We start from the raw sequence: 15,689 nt of genomic DNA on the forward strand, positions 1-15,689 counted from the left end.
GGTAGATCTAGGATGTGTTTAATACTTCAAGGAACAAAATTTCAAGTTCAAGTGTTAAAGCCATGCAAGTTTGTCTAGGAATCAAGTAAGTGCTAGATTTTAAATCTCAACCACTAGCTCGACAGCTAGTATCTATCGAGGTTTAAAAGCTGCTGAAGCCCATGGCTCGACAGCTATCTCGATAGATGGCTATCTATCAAGGTTTATGAAACTCAGTTTTTCAGAGCTGTTTTTCATCCAATCCGTGAGTATGTGTTTAGGCTTTCGTTTCTCACAACTCTAAACATATAGAAGAAATATTTTAAGGGCTGTCAAAGTGAGCACAGTTGCATAAGATCACAATTCCACAAGTGTGAAGAAAAGTGTGACTAGAAACCTAGTTGCCCTAGTTCATCTTGAAGAAGCTGCTGTGTTTGTACACCATAGGGTTTTGTGACCAAGTCACTTCATGATCTTCATCGTGTGATGAACTGAAAAACTTTGTAGCCAACATCATTTTTAAGTTGGTGATCAAGTCACGTACTAGGATCCGCGCATCTTTTGGTTAGTCACTTAGTGGGAGCTGTGCAATATAAGGAGAGATTGTCACTACAAAACAAGTCTAATTGGGTATTAGGATAAGGGTTCAACTGTAGGTTGGTATAAGGTACTGAGATTTCTTTACTTGTAATCGCTTGTTGTGATAATAGTGAATTCTCGAAAGTGGTGACCTAAAATCACCCGGTGGGGTTTTTGCGGTATAGGTTTTCCCCATTCGTAAACAAATCACCGTGTCATTTAATTTCCGCTGAAAATTTAGTTATTTGGTAATTTGTTTGTGCTGCCGCCTACATTTCATGTTAATTTGATTAATTAATAAATTTGGCTAATTAATCAATTAATATTTCACAAGGGGTCAATACATTCTTGGCCTATCAAGTGGTAACATAATTAGGTATTTCTTTCATCTCTCTTATATGCCCATGCATGATATGCTCAATAAAAGAAATATATGCAAAGAAAAATAAAAGCAAAAAGATCAAAATGCTTTATATATGATTGCAAGCGTGTATTATAGGAGATGTGGGAGTTATAGGATGTACCTCGAAGGTGATAGTCCCCATCAAACAGTTATGATTGTGTGTGAGTTAAAGTGATTTCTCATATCTCAAATCGTTATAACATGTATACATTTATGCAATCTTGCGATGTTTTTCACACACAACACGCAATATTCTTCGCTACTTTTGATACATGTGTAGGTACAATGTGATTTGGCCATCACAAGAAATACATGTGTTAATGTATGTTCACTAAACTGTCTTAACTTGATTTTGAAATATAAAATTGGTTAGACTTGTTTAGTGTGTGTGTGTGTGTGTGTGTGTGTGTTTATGGATCTATGTGCTTAACATTTTTGTTGAGAGATGATTTTGAGAGTTTAAAATGTTTTTTGGATCCTTAATTGAGTAGCATGCTTGATTGCATTCATATCTGTGTTTTTCACTTCCTTGAAAAACTGTTTTAAACAATCTCAATAGCTTCTCGAAAGCTCTCGACAGTTAGGCTATCTACCAAGAACCTTCAGTTGCTTTTTATCACTTTCTATAGAGCTCTCGATAACTAGTTCGATCAATCGAGAAACTTTCTGTCTCCTCGATAGCTTATCGATAGCTACCTCGATCCATCGAGCTTCATTGTTGAGAAAACCTCTCGTTAGATCCTCGATAGCTGGTTTGATAGCTAAAGCATGCTTTTTTAAAGCTCGATAGCTCTAGATCGATTGAGATTTATGAAGCTTCTATATAAGCTTTCCTCGCGATTTCAGATCTACTCTCCTCGATCTCTCTCGATTGCTTTCAACCTTTTCACCTCCTAAACACCTCTTTCTCTCACTCTAAACTTCATTCCCAAGAGATTTTTGGCCTAAAGATCATCTTCTTTCATCCGGTATGATCTTTTTCACTCATTCTACCATGCATTTCATGATTTCTGACCTAACTTTTGGGATTTTTGAGAAATTTTGGGATTTTTTAAAAATTAATGAAGTTCTTGTGAAATTTTTGGGATGGCTCTTGTTCAAATGGTTTTTAAATCATCATGCATTGCATCATATGTGCATTATAACAATGTTTCATGCATTTTAGATGTGTGTTTACTTTGCTGCTATGCTATGTGCTGGTAGGTTTGGATTGGACTGAGCCCATGATGTATTTAAATTGCATGTCACATGTTCATGCATTTTCATGCACATGTACTTTCAAGTTTCTATATTTGTTTTATTGTATCTTGTTGGTGCTTTTCTGATTGTTTCTCTCTCTCCTTCTCTCTCTCTGTTTCTTACGTTAGTTGCGTCATGGCACTTAAACGTAAATCCACTCCGTCCCGAAACCTTCTTCATTCCGAGGCATCTTCTTCTTCTTCTCCTTCTAACCCCACTCCACTTCACGTACAGTTCCGTGATGAGAAGGCCAAATCGGACTTCTTGGAGAACTTTTCACGATGAGGCATTCAATCGGAACGCCAAGTCATTATGTCAGATTTTTCTGACACTAACCTTCCCACTGTCATCTACAGTAGGGGTTAGGAGTCACTATGTGGCGTCTTGGTCACGTGCCCTTTCGTGATCATACAGGAGTTCTATTCCAATATGCACGGATTTGATTATTCTATACCTTAGTTTGTCACTCGCGTTCGGGGTATACGCATGGTAGTTACTCCAGGTATTGTATTCGAGGTACTACACGTTCCTAGGATAGCGCATCATGACTACCCTGGCTGTGAGCGTCTGAGGACAGTGTCCAAAGACAAACTCTCGTTTTTATTCTGTGAGACACCTTCTTCTTGGGGTGATCGTCAAAACACCCCTTGCTAGGCCTTTGCTAAAGGTTTGAGATTCCTGAACATGGTGATGACATTCGTTCTCCATCCATTATCTCACTATAACACTATCACAGAGCCTCGTGCTCACTTTTTGTTATCCCTCCTTGAGGATCTTTCGATTGACTTCCCTTCTCACTTTATACTTTCCCTTATAGATGTCTATAAAGATACTCACTTTATACTCTCCATGGCTCCACCAATCATCTCTCAAGTTCTCTCTACTACTTTCTCTTTTATTTATAGCCTTTGTTCTTTTTTTTTTTTTGGTTCGATATCATTTTTGATTGATTTGGGGATTTAATAGTAGGTGGGTAGATGAGAGGAAGCTCTCTATGCTCCCAATTTTTCCTAGATCTATGCAATGGAGGTCACGTGGGTTGATATTTGGTGATGTGGTTCAGTGGTTGTGTTCCTATATGCCTTTTGTGGTGGTGGGTAAGTGGTAATTTTTTCTGTGAGTTAATAAAATTTAGAAATGAGAGAGGTTTGTTGCTATGGGATGAGAGTGGGAGAGAAGAGCTGATGAAGAAAGAGAAGGAGAGATCGTGAATGAAAATGCAAAATAAAAATAAATAAAAAATCTGGTAAGGTACCGTCTCAATCAAATCAACTTGTGTGGGTCCCATAGTTCTTACATTATTTACAATATTGCCACTCAAAACCAGGGATGGCAATGGGGCGGGGCAGGTCTGAAGGATGGGGTCTTCGCCCCCACCCCGCATGGTTTTGTCTTACTCCATCCCTGCCCCGCCTTACATGATAGGGAAAATTTTCTTGCCCCATCCCCGCCCCTTAGGGCCCTGCGAAGCCCTGCTCCACCCCACCCCGTAAAACTTTACTTCCTGTTAATTTGCCCGCAATCATTACAATTGTTTTTAATAAAACCTGTTTGTTGATAAAAATATACTTGAAATTACAAATAAATTTATTCCATCAAATCAAATTAACTTTTAGCAAAAATTGAATAATATTATTAGAGCAACTGCATCAGTTGATGCAAAAATTTTGTAAATTTTGCAAAAAAAAAACCTACTTTTTTTTAATTTACATACCTATTTTTACAAAACACCCACATCACTTTTTCTATTCTACATATTTATTCAATAAAATATTCATTCCTTTACAATTTTTTTATTTATTTCCTTCACCCTTCACACTTCTCTCTTCTCTTGAAATCCTCTCACACACAACCCAAGCCACCATTAACGATCAATCCACCATCATCAAGCACAACCACTGCAGACCGTGCACCATCATCAGCCACTAATCAAAACCCAGATCATCAAGAACCATCATCAAGCTCTCCCTTCACCCACTGATCAAACAAAGAATAAAAACCATCAAAACCCCAAAAATCATCAAAACCATTAAAACCTTCAAAAACCATCAAGCTCTCCCTTCACATTTCTCTCTTCTCTCTGAAATCCTCTCACACACAACCCAAGCCAACAATTTCAACGATCAATCTACCATCATCAATCACAGCCACTACAGACCATGCACCATCATTAGCCACTGATCAAAACCCAGATCATCAAGCACCATCATCAAGCCTTAAGCCGCCTCAAGCACACCCACAACAACTGATCTCCGCCACAATTGATCTCGGTCAGATCTCTCCCTCTCTATGTCTCTATTGTGTGTTCGTGTATGGGTTATTTGATTTTCCTTTGAGTTTGTGGTTGGTTTATTATGTATTGCAATCTTGTAGTGGTGGTGGTGGCGGCGCTGCGAGATCGGTGGACTGATTGGTGATCGGTGAGAGTGGCTGGACTGATTGGTGGTTTGAGGGACCATAGATAAAACGAGAGAGGTAAGAGTGAGAAGTTGAGAGAGTGGGGTGAAGGAGAGAGAAAAAATTGTAAAATATTAAATACAAGAGCTACAGTAACCTTGCATGTATGCATGGTTACTGTAGCACTTATGCATAAATGCACACTTTTACACACACTGATATGGGTGTTTTTTGAGTCAAAATGTGTGTTTTTTCTACTATGCAAGACTTTGCATCCACTGATGTGGATGCTCTTAAAGTGTTTAACAAGATAATATCAAAAATATATAAATTTGTTTATAATAAATAATAAAGAAAATGTTAAAATTGGTACCTTATTTCCAACCTTTCTAGAGAAAAAAATAAGAGGCAAAAAGCCTTGTTGGGTAGAGTAAAATAAGTTGATTATATGTTTGTTTACATAGTAAGATTTTAGGGTATGAAAAATTTACAATTTAACCATTATCAATGCGTGGCGGGGCCGAGATGGGGCGGAGTGCGGTTTGGGTCTAAAAAGTCTAAACCCATCCCCGCCCTGCCTCACAGTGCGGGGATAAAATCTCGCCTCATTCCTACCTCACCACCTTTGTGGGGTGGAGAAAACTCGCGTGGGGCAAGGCGAGGAGGGGCGGGTCAAGCGAGGCGGGGCAAAATTACCTTCCCTACTCAAAACTATTACTTAAAAATTGAAAACCACTCCTTATGAGTTCTCAAAAAGTGATTTAGATCACCTAAAATGAGAATGTTACTTGATTATTGTTAATTGAGTTCTCTAACCAAACATATAACTTAAAAGTGGGACCCACGTTTTTAGCATTTAGATCACACAAAACAGTTTTCAAGTACTGCTACCAAACAGGCCCTAAACCTATTATAAATACCACTGTTTCTAAAACTAGATCGGATAGGTCAGTTCAACCGGGAACCGAGCACTAGTTTGGTCTGGTAAAATCCCTCAAAACCGGTCAAAATTGGTTAAAAAGGGTAAAAAACGGTCAAAAACCGAGTTGAACTGGGAATTGGGGCACAAATCGATTTTTTGACCGTACCAGTTTTTAAAACCATGATAAATACCCTATTGGGTTTTTGTAACATAGGAATTGTACTCATTCTTGTAGTAAAGATGTAGCCATTAAGAGTTTCCTTTATAGATGTAGGTTATCAAGTTGAACCTCGTAACCCTCATATATTTTTGTGTTACTCTTTTATGCTTCTGCTTTAGCATCTATTTTAGCACGTTTAACACACTAATCATTAGCAATACTGTTTTTCAAAGTCACTTTGGTGTCTCTGGTATAATGGTGAATTGTGAAATTACGTATAAAAAGCAAAGATACATGTAGAAGGCGCACACACACACACACACACACACACACACACACACACACACACACACACACACACACACACACACTCTCTCTCTCTCTCTCTCTCTCTCTCTCTTTGTTGACTCTCTCTTTGTTGACTCTTATGACCCCTTAAATACTTTAGTAAGTTAGGCTTAAGATCCATGTCATAAGCCCACTTAATGGGTCTGACTGAGATTCAAGTTCCTCAAAAATTGGCAAATCAAGTCGATTGTTTATGTGTAAGCTTCTAGAAACTTCTTATTAGAGGTGGCAAAATACAACACGACTGGTGAGCATGACAGAACACAAGGTTAGCAGGTTATGGGTTGAGGCTTAGCAGGTTCGTGTCATATTCGAGTTGACATAACTGACCCATTTAGTAAACGTGTCGGGTTTGTGTCCAATCCATGAAACTCGTTTAACCTGTTTAACTAAATGTTATTTTACCAATATACTCTTTAAAACCGTAAGTATATAAACTTATTAGTTGTTGTGGTATATTTTGTTTGATATATTGTGATTGATTAATTGTGATATTAAAATATGTTTTAGTTTTGAATGATTATTTATGATGCAGTTACTCATTAGTTCTAAGTTTTATATTAAAAAAAAAATCTATTTGTTTGGTTTTTCATAGTTTAGATCAATTGAGTTAAAACTAAAATTTGTATTTTTTTTCTTCACTTTGATAAAATTTGATAAACGGGACGATACAATTGACCCGTTTAATGAACAAGTCGTTTTAGGGTTGAAAAATCTTAACCTGTTTAAGAAACATATCGGGTTAGTATTGACCCATTTAGTCTAATACTCATGAGTAAGCACGACACAAACCCAACACGCGAATATGAATTGCCACCCTAATTTCTTATGCTTGAGTTGATAACGGGTCTTTTTCTTCAACTTCAATCAAAACTCTATGGCGCACAAAACATACAATTTGTTTACAGTTTGCCAACACTTAATAGCTACAGACCTAAAAGTATTTGTTGTTTTTTTATGTTGGTTTTCAAAGTTCTCCTCATGGATTCAGTGGCTATATAAATGGGTACCACACCCACATCAAACTAACATACAAGGGGACAAAAAAAAGTTTCTGGTGACCCATATTATATATAAAACTAAAGAAATTTGACTTTTTTGTTGATTTCTTATAATGTTAACGTTGCTTTTGAAAGTTTACATTTTTTTTTAATGTAATTATAAAACCTTCAATCTTTATGCTGATTATTAAAATCTTGACACATCATATATATATATATATATAGAAAATTAAAAACACAATCATAATAAATATTTATCTCTAACTATGATAATTATCAAATTTCATATTAAAAATAAGAGAGGATATCATATTTGTTAAAGTGTTTTTGTGCATTAATATACTGCTCCTCAATAATAAACACAAATATCTACCGTAAGAACTGAATTGGGTTTAGAATAACGTACAAAAGTTGGTGGATCTTGCCATGATATTTAGCCAATTGCTGGAGAAAATGTCTGCAGGCTTTCGAGCCAACACAGGCAAAGCTGATTTATTCTTGTCGTTTCGTTCATAAACCATTGTGGGGTATCTGTTCAGCATTTCCAATGCCAAGTCTATATATGGAAAGATACATATATATATTTTTAATTGTAGTTAGAAACTATATATATCTCAACAGATTTTTGTGGTAGTGCCAAACTAAAGTAAAGTGAAGCTAGCCCAATATGAAATGCGCGCAAGAGAAAGGGAGTGATCCGAAATTTGGAGACTTCAAGCAAAAGTTCATGGCGTCATGATCATAAATTTAATGTCTATTTGGAGATTTCATAGTTTCTAATAGCTTATTTGTATAGTATTTATCAAAAGATATAGTTTTTGTTGCTTTTATGCTAAATTTGTGACAAAAATTTAATGGTTAATTTATTTTCAAAATAGCTCATTTGAATAAATAAATAAAATAGAACTAAACAAAAAGAAAAATAAAAAAAAAGGAAACTAATAGCATGACCATAAAATATATATTTTATGGTCATGCTATTAAGAAAAGTTAATCTAGAATCTTTAGCAGTAGCACAACAATGACAAACAATATTTTGTGAAAAAGAAACATGCAATTTTTATTTAAATGGGAATCAGACCAACATAATGCTTTATATCTAGGAAAGCAGATGACCAAGTCTACGATGTCATAAACTCCAAGTGTCGTTTTCAAGGAATTACAATAGGCAAAAAGGGAACTGAGGTTTTTATTTTAATTTTAATTATAGAATCAGGGAACTGAGTGAATAACAAAAATTGGAAAAGAATTTTTAATTATTATTTTTTCAACTAGTTGACGAATAGGGATTAGGTTTCAATACAATTTTGGAACAAAGAAGACATTTGATAATGAATTTAAACAAATTTCTAATAAATAAAAACTTTAGGTGGGAAATGATATACTCACACTTTGCCTTTCTTAAACACTAAGTGTGCGTTTGGATACTGCTTATTTTGTTAAAAACTGAAAAGAATAAAAAAAATAATTTTCGATTACTGTTCATTTGTCTATTTGCAGTGTTCATGTCCCATGAACAGAGCAAGAGGCGCTGAGAGTAAAAAAAAAAAAAAAAAGAAGTCAGAAACAGACGCGTGAATCGCAAATACAAACCAAAGGGAGCCTAAATTATTAAACCAGTTAGCGCAATCGAAATCACATATTACATTATTGAATAAGTTTATTTTATTGGCCTCAAATTGAATGTCTCATCATAATAGGGAAGAATCTATTTTGTTTTATTCAGTCATATGTATTGTCCATAAATTTTTTATTATTAGTATCTTCCACGTATAGTTCTTATCTTATAAGTTGTCTTTTCATAAATAAGTAGTACTCCAATACTATTTGGTTAGCACCTACTTGAAAGCATAGTATTGTGACATTTGGAATACTCTCAAGTGCTGCTTTTAATCAATCGTACTTATACAAATATACTTAGACATTTGTAAAAAATTAAAAGTTTATATAAAATTATAAAGACACCTTATGATCATTATGAAAAGACATTACTTATATTTGGTTATCCTTACTCTTGTTGACGTACACGCTAATGACCACAACCCTGACGATCCCTTTGACCTTCATAATGCTCAAATAAAATTTATTAATTCCCTTATATATGCATTTGAGATATGTCATGAAGTTAGTGAAGATGATCGACATGCTATTACACTTGAAGCTTGTGCTTTGCGAGTGTTTGATCACTTTGTGGAGAAGAATAAGTTGCCAGTTAACCGCCGTGTGGTTGAAGTTGGTTCAAAGTGCTTGAAATTATGCCTCGATAAAAAAGATACAAAACTTTTCCGTTTGGAAGCTTGTTTCATAAAATGCTATGAAAAGCATCTAAAAGGACATGTCTCTATAAGAAACAGGATGGCGATCGTAACAATGACCATGGAGTGAATCTAAAAAAGAACTAATTTTTTTACTAATAAATAGTATCTAAATAGCTTCGAATTTATTCACTAAAGCTATCTCTCTTCCCCCACCCCCCAGAATATTGTGCCTTATTTTTCTGAAAGAATAATGTAATGTACTCATGCATGAACGTTAAATTTTTGAGCAACCATTAACTTATATATAGAAACGAAGGGACTCTTTTAAGTTTTTATATTTGTTCATGATTTGTAGTTTAATTACTTATGCTCTATTGCCATAGAATGTTTGACGTTGTTTGTTTCTTCTACACGAGTCTTGACATTGGGCTAAAAAGTTGATACTCGTAGAATTTTTATTATTTGCAGCTCATTTGAATATCTTATCTTACTATGAATAAAAAGAGGGATGTAATAAAACACATTAACCTGGAGGAAAGAGGTGAAGGAGAAGCGAAAGTCAAACTGTTTGTAGAACTACATGTGGCCTTGGAATGGAAATTCAAGTACGTTCATGAATGCATATATACTGTTTATAAAAATTTCTCAATTGGTTGATTGTGTGTGTATATTTTTTTCTTTGCTCTTGATTTGTCTTGAAATTTCACATTTTTCTCTCTCTAAATTCCCATGGTTTAGCTTCTGCAATTAAAGAAGAAGTTAAAAATACTAACTTTAGGACAGTTTCGGTATAGGTAGGCCAATTAAAGTATTAAGCTCTATCTAAAGTCATATATTACATTATTGATTATTGAGTGGGTTTATTTTATTGGCCTCAAATTAAATGTCTCATCATAATATGCAAAAATCCTTATTTATTTATTTATATATATGAAAAATGTTATGTTGATTACAATTTTACAACTAATTTTAAAGGATAGGTTGTTACCGGTTATTTCTAGTGGCAAAAATATATTTTTAATGATAAACTCAAATTAAAAGTCTTCCTTCCAAAAAAAAAACTAAAATTAAAACCAATAACAATATATCACTTAGAATTTATTGTGAAAGTGTTGTGAAAATGTTGTGAACGGTAACATTTTTCTTTTTTTTATTCAATCAAATGTCAATTTGTTGTCTTTTCATAAATGAGTAATAGGATGAATTGAACTCGGCACACTCTAATACTATTTGTTTATCGAATGAATATTTTCTGGACCATAAGGTGTGTACCACTCCCTGTACCACCAATAAAAAATTGACACCTGGCAACTCTGTTTTTTTTTTCCTTCTCAACTAACGGGAGAGGCAAACGTTACTAACGTTAATGCCCCATGGTTACAGTTCTAAAAATGAGGCACCCAGATCCTAATCTGTTTCATTTTTGAGACTGATAATGATTAATGAAGTTTTGCATTTGACACCAACCTGGTCTTTATCAATTCCCTTTTCATTCTTATTAATTGTTTGCATTATTATTGGCCTAACATCATCACGATCATCTCCTTTTTTTTTTTTTTTTTTGGTGTGTGTGAGAAGAATCATCACGATCATCTTAGTGTGAAGTCTGATCCATCATTACATTATCACTGCCTTACAACGATAGAGAACTAACATTTACTCTCTGTTTTGGTTGTTATGATAAGTGTGGTTCCTAGATTGTGTTTTATGTGTTTGTTGAAATTCTTGAATGAGGTTAAGGAAAAAGGATACAGTTGTTAATTTTTTGCTTTGTCTTGATCATATATTTCTATGCTGCAATTCTCAAATCTGATATGCACGGCATTGGTACATAAGTTTTAAGCTTTTCTTTTTAATGTTAAGCACGCATTCTTCTCTACAAACTTTGATTCTAGCAATGTTTTAGCATAGTATTTTTCCCTTAAGAAACTGAGATGCTTCATCAGAAAACTTTTGGTATAAACTTAATCTTTTTTCTTCCCCAATAATCAAATCTTGATTTCTTTCACATTTTTTTGTAGATATATGCCAAGCTAGGATGATGGATAGGTTGATATATTGCTATGAGATTACAACGAGGCTGCTGTGATACACTGGATATTTGCACAAGGGAGGAAAAACACCAAGCATGGGTTCAAGGGATAGTTGTTTGATTAAGTTGAAGAAAGTTTGTTGGTAGGGGCTTTCCAGTTTCTTGTACCAGACCCAAAAAAAAAAAAATTGTTGCTAGGGAGACTTATACACAAAACTGTTCTATCTTGCATTTAAAAAAAGAAGAAGCAGAATTACAATGCAAATAAATGTTCATAAGTTCCAGAGATTTCTCTGAAAATAAGTATTCTTCTTTTGATAATTCTCTGAAAATAAATGTTCATAATTTCTATTGAAACCATATTCAAAGACTATGATATTTAAAATAATAAAAGTTTCTCCTTTTCCACTTCTAAATGAAAAATAAAATGAGTATCAGAACCCCGTTAAAGTTATCAAAGTTCATTTGCATAGTAGAGTATTAAATCAAAATAACTAATTAATTTGGATGCTCCTCTATGATAGACAGCACTGACACTCTTCTTCACTCCTTGGTAGGCATGTTGTAGGTTATGGGTTTGGAGCTTAGCCAATAAAGTCCCACTAGCAAGCACACTTCTGTGTTTGTTATTCAATATCTTCATTATTCTTTTGATTTACCGTTTTTGGTAATTGTGTCTACATATCAACATATAACCAATCAAATATCAATCAAATCAAAGCAATAAAAAAAAAAAATGATTTCATCTAATTACTTGAATCAAGTTCAACATTTCAGTAAAACCATGAGTAGTTATGTTTGTCCTGCCATCTTCCTGCTACATTTCACATTCAAATGAATTAATAAATTATATAAAGAACCAATTATGAGTTGAGACAACAAAATTTAAGAGTAATATAACAATATAAAAATTTTCATAAGCGAAATTTAAAATACTACCATTGTATGTTGAGATGAAGATTGATTCAGTAGATTGTAAGTACCTAGACTTGAACTAAGGGCACCATTATGAGGTCGCTGCCACATTATGACAAAAATTATATACATAATTGAAAAAATTAGTTCTTATTATAATTTACACACAATATATATATATATATATATATATATATATATATATATATATGTATGTATGTATGTATTTTGTTACCTGTGTGAAATAAACCGAAGAAGACATCTGATGAACTTCATTACCAACATCCAAGCTTAAGTTCTGGCATGGCTGCTGTTTTTCCATTGGTGAAATATGGATTTAGTACACATTATAGTCTAACATTGTAAGCACAAAGAAAAAAAGAAAAAGAAAAAGGAACACATTTCATACCGATGTGAGTTGTTGAATATGAGAAGGTACAATAGTTTGACATTTTCTCTTTCTTGTGGCTCTTTCTAATGCACCTTTTCTTCTAGGAGATGTCCCTGCTTGTTTTCCTTAAAGCTTAACTCCTTTAATTTTTTAATTTTCTTTGCAATGGACAGGTTGTACACTATCGTTTGCTTGTTGAGCCTTTAATTTGAAACGATAGCCTCCAACAGTACATTATTCAATTGATAGATTTTTCAAACTTGTCTTTACTTTGTTCAAAGTACTTTCATGAGCATCCAAAGCTATACAAAAAGACTCATCAATCACAGCAGCTCTCACAGCCAAATTCGAATTCAATTTAAGCAATACTTTTTACCGACTTCCCACATCTACATTGTTGAGAGGGAAATTAATGCCTCTGAATAAAATATTGGGTAGCCACGTCGAAATTCAACGATGGGCTCTTGAGATGATGCCCAAAGACTTTCGGTGTGGTGATAAGCCTATCCAAGTAAGAAATAAAGGCTGCACTTGACAAAACAGCAACAAAAGCCTAATAAAAATACTTCACAATTCATAATTAGTAAGTTAGTGGTCCTATTTTGATAGTGCAAGAAAATAAATTTTCTAGCGGTAGGGTGAAATTACACTTAAAGTCCAGCAGTTAATTATTAAATAAATTTAGAAAAGTGTTCACTTCAGGGGGTTCTTGTGTGTCTCGGTCAGGGGAATTTATTATACTTTCAGCCATCATTACATCAATATGAGGGAAGAATTCCATTGTTACAAATACATTATATCATTCAATAGTAAAATAAAAGGTAAAAATGAAAGGTTCCATGGGAAGAAGAAAAGGGTTAATTGGCATGGTGTGAAGGGAGAGAGAGACTCTAGCTTGGTGTAGCAAGTGTTAAACTAAGATTTTGGGGGACATATATGCATAAGGCATGAATGGGGTAGTGTGGGCTATTTTGAGTGAGTGGGTATTTAGGCTTGTGGTGGTGTGATGGAGTTAATGTTGAGTTTAAGGCTTTAGTGAGTAAAGGGTTGTTTGTGACTGATTAGGAAGCATTTATGGGCTGTGAATATACAGAAAAGGTAAGGGAATGTCTGAGACTAAGTGAATGTGGGCTAAGGAGAATGAGTTGTGAGCTTGGGGAGAGCTAAACCACAAGCAAAATGACAAGCAAATTAGATATTTTAGAGGGAGTAGCTGTGTGCCTGATGGCTGGTGTGCTTATGCTTTTATAGTGGAGTTTAGAGAATCATTAATTAACAAAAGTCCAAAAACATAGGACTGATCAAGGGGTAGAGTATCGGGCTTAATTATCCTAGGATTTGACCAGAAGTGGGAGATTTGCTTTTGGGGATGCTTTGCTTCTTTGGGTAATATGACACATGGTGGGTTTTGGGGGTATTTTGCATTAAATGTCAAGATTTCTGAAGTTGAGTTTAACCAATAGGATTAAGGCGGTATCAAAAGGAATCCTAGTGCTGCAACTGATATTTGGATCTCAAGAAGTAGGATTCAACACCCCAAACCAGGTGTCAAAGTTTAAGCCCACTTCAGAGGGTTCTGCTGGAGATCCCTTTATGCCCTCCAAACCACATGTTCCCAAATTTTCCCCTTTAGGATTTATGGGCTTGGCACATGAACTATGTCTTGAACATTTTTGACATTTATAGCATTGATTTGTTGAGATTTGGATAACTTGGTTTCAGCTCTCCTTCTGCTGGAGATATAGTCTCGAGGAAAATAATGAAGTTTCATCACCCATTAAACTTCAGCTGATATCACAACCTTTGGGAACTGTTCATGTCAGGTAGAGGGTGACAAAAAGTTGATGGGACAGTCCCTAGTTCATCCTCAAAGACTTGGTTCTCTTCTTAAGGCCTCCAGATGTACCTTGGTCAAGGATGAATAAGAGCTAGTTATCTATTTTCAGTCCTCTGCCTCTTGCTGGAGTCCTTTGGAGCTCATGTGGGTTGGTCCCTTTGGGGTGGGCTACGTTCATCCTACAAAATGGACATCGACAACATATGTTGCCATGGGTTTTCATCCCTCGTGGACTTTTATTATTATTAACTATTTTGGGTTTTCATAGATATTTGTTAAGGGTCTTTGGGAAATGAGTTGTAACATTTGAAATAATAGGATAAGTTTCAAAATGCCTTTGTAAATAACATTTACTATTTTTGAAAATGGTGAATTCCATATCATAAGTAATGTTCATGATTTCTAATAATCACATCATAATTTAAATGGTGAGCTTGTGGGATTGAATAGTTACCATAGGCTTTGAAGATAAATATTATGGATGTTGTGATGTAAATGATAACCACATGTTTCATAGGTTTATAATATGAGATGAATATCATAATCTTCAAGATAACTTTCCATGAGCTTTTATAAAATGATTATAACTTTCCACGAGATTTTATAAAATGATTGCCATGGTTTTTTCCATAGTAATGTTTAAGAAACATTGTTCATCTTTTAAATGAAATAATTATAACATAATATTTTTTGTCAAGCGTTAATAATCTTGGGCTTTTGATAAAATAGTGCCAACGTAAATGAGATTTTTGATATTGCCAGTGAGAATTGGGCTTTTTGATGTTGCCATCAAGATATTGGGCTTTTGATGTTGCCAATGAAAATTGGGTTTTTTGATATTGCCAGCAAGAACTGAGCTTTTTTATGTTACAGCAAGAATTGAGTTTTTTATGTTGCCAATGAAAATTGGGCTTTTGATAAATAATTTGCCATGAGTTTGAATCATGGGCTTTGATTATGGGGCTGAATCCCATTGATAAAATAGTATTGCCATGAATTTGAATCATGAGCTTTAATTATGGACTTGAATTTCATTGATAAAATTGTTTTTCCATGTATTAGAATCATGGGCTTTTTTCAGATATTGCTAAGCATAAAAATTCTTGAGCTTTAGAAAGAATGAGATTTTAACTTGCTCAATAAATAATTTAGGCTTTACAAAAATATTGGGTCTTATAGTGTTTTACATTTATAGCCCATTTTTTTGTAATGGAAAGAAGAATGGTTG

Source organism: Castanea sativa, chromosome 7 (assembly GCF_040712315.1).
Source record: "Castanea sativa cultivar Marrone di Chiusa Pesio chromosome 7, ASM4071231v1".
Classification (NCBI taxonomy): domain Eukaryota; kingdom Viridiplantae; phylum Streptophyta; class Magnoliopsida; order Fagales; family Fagaceae; genus Castanea; species Castanea sativa.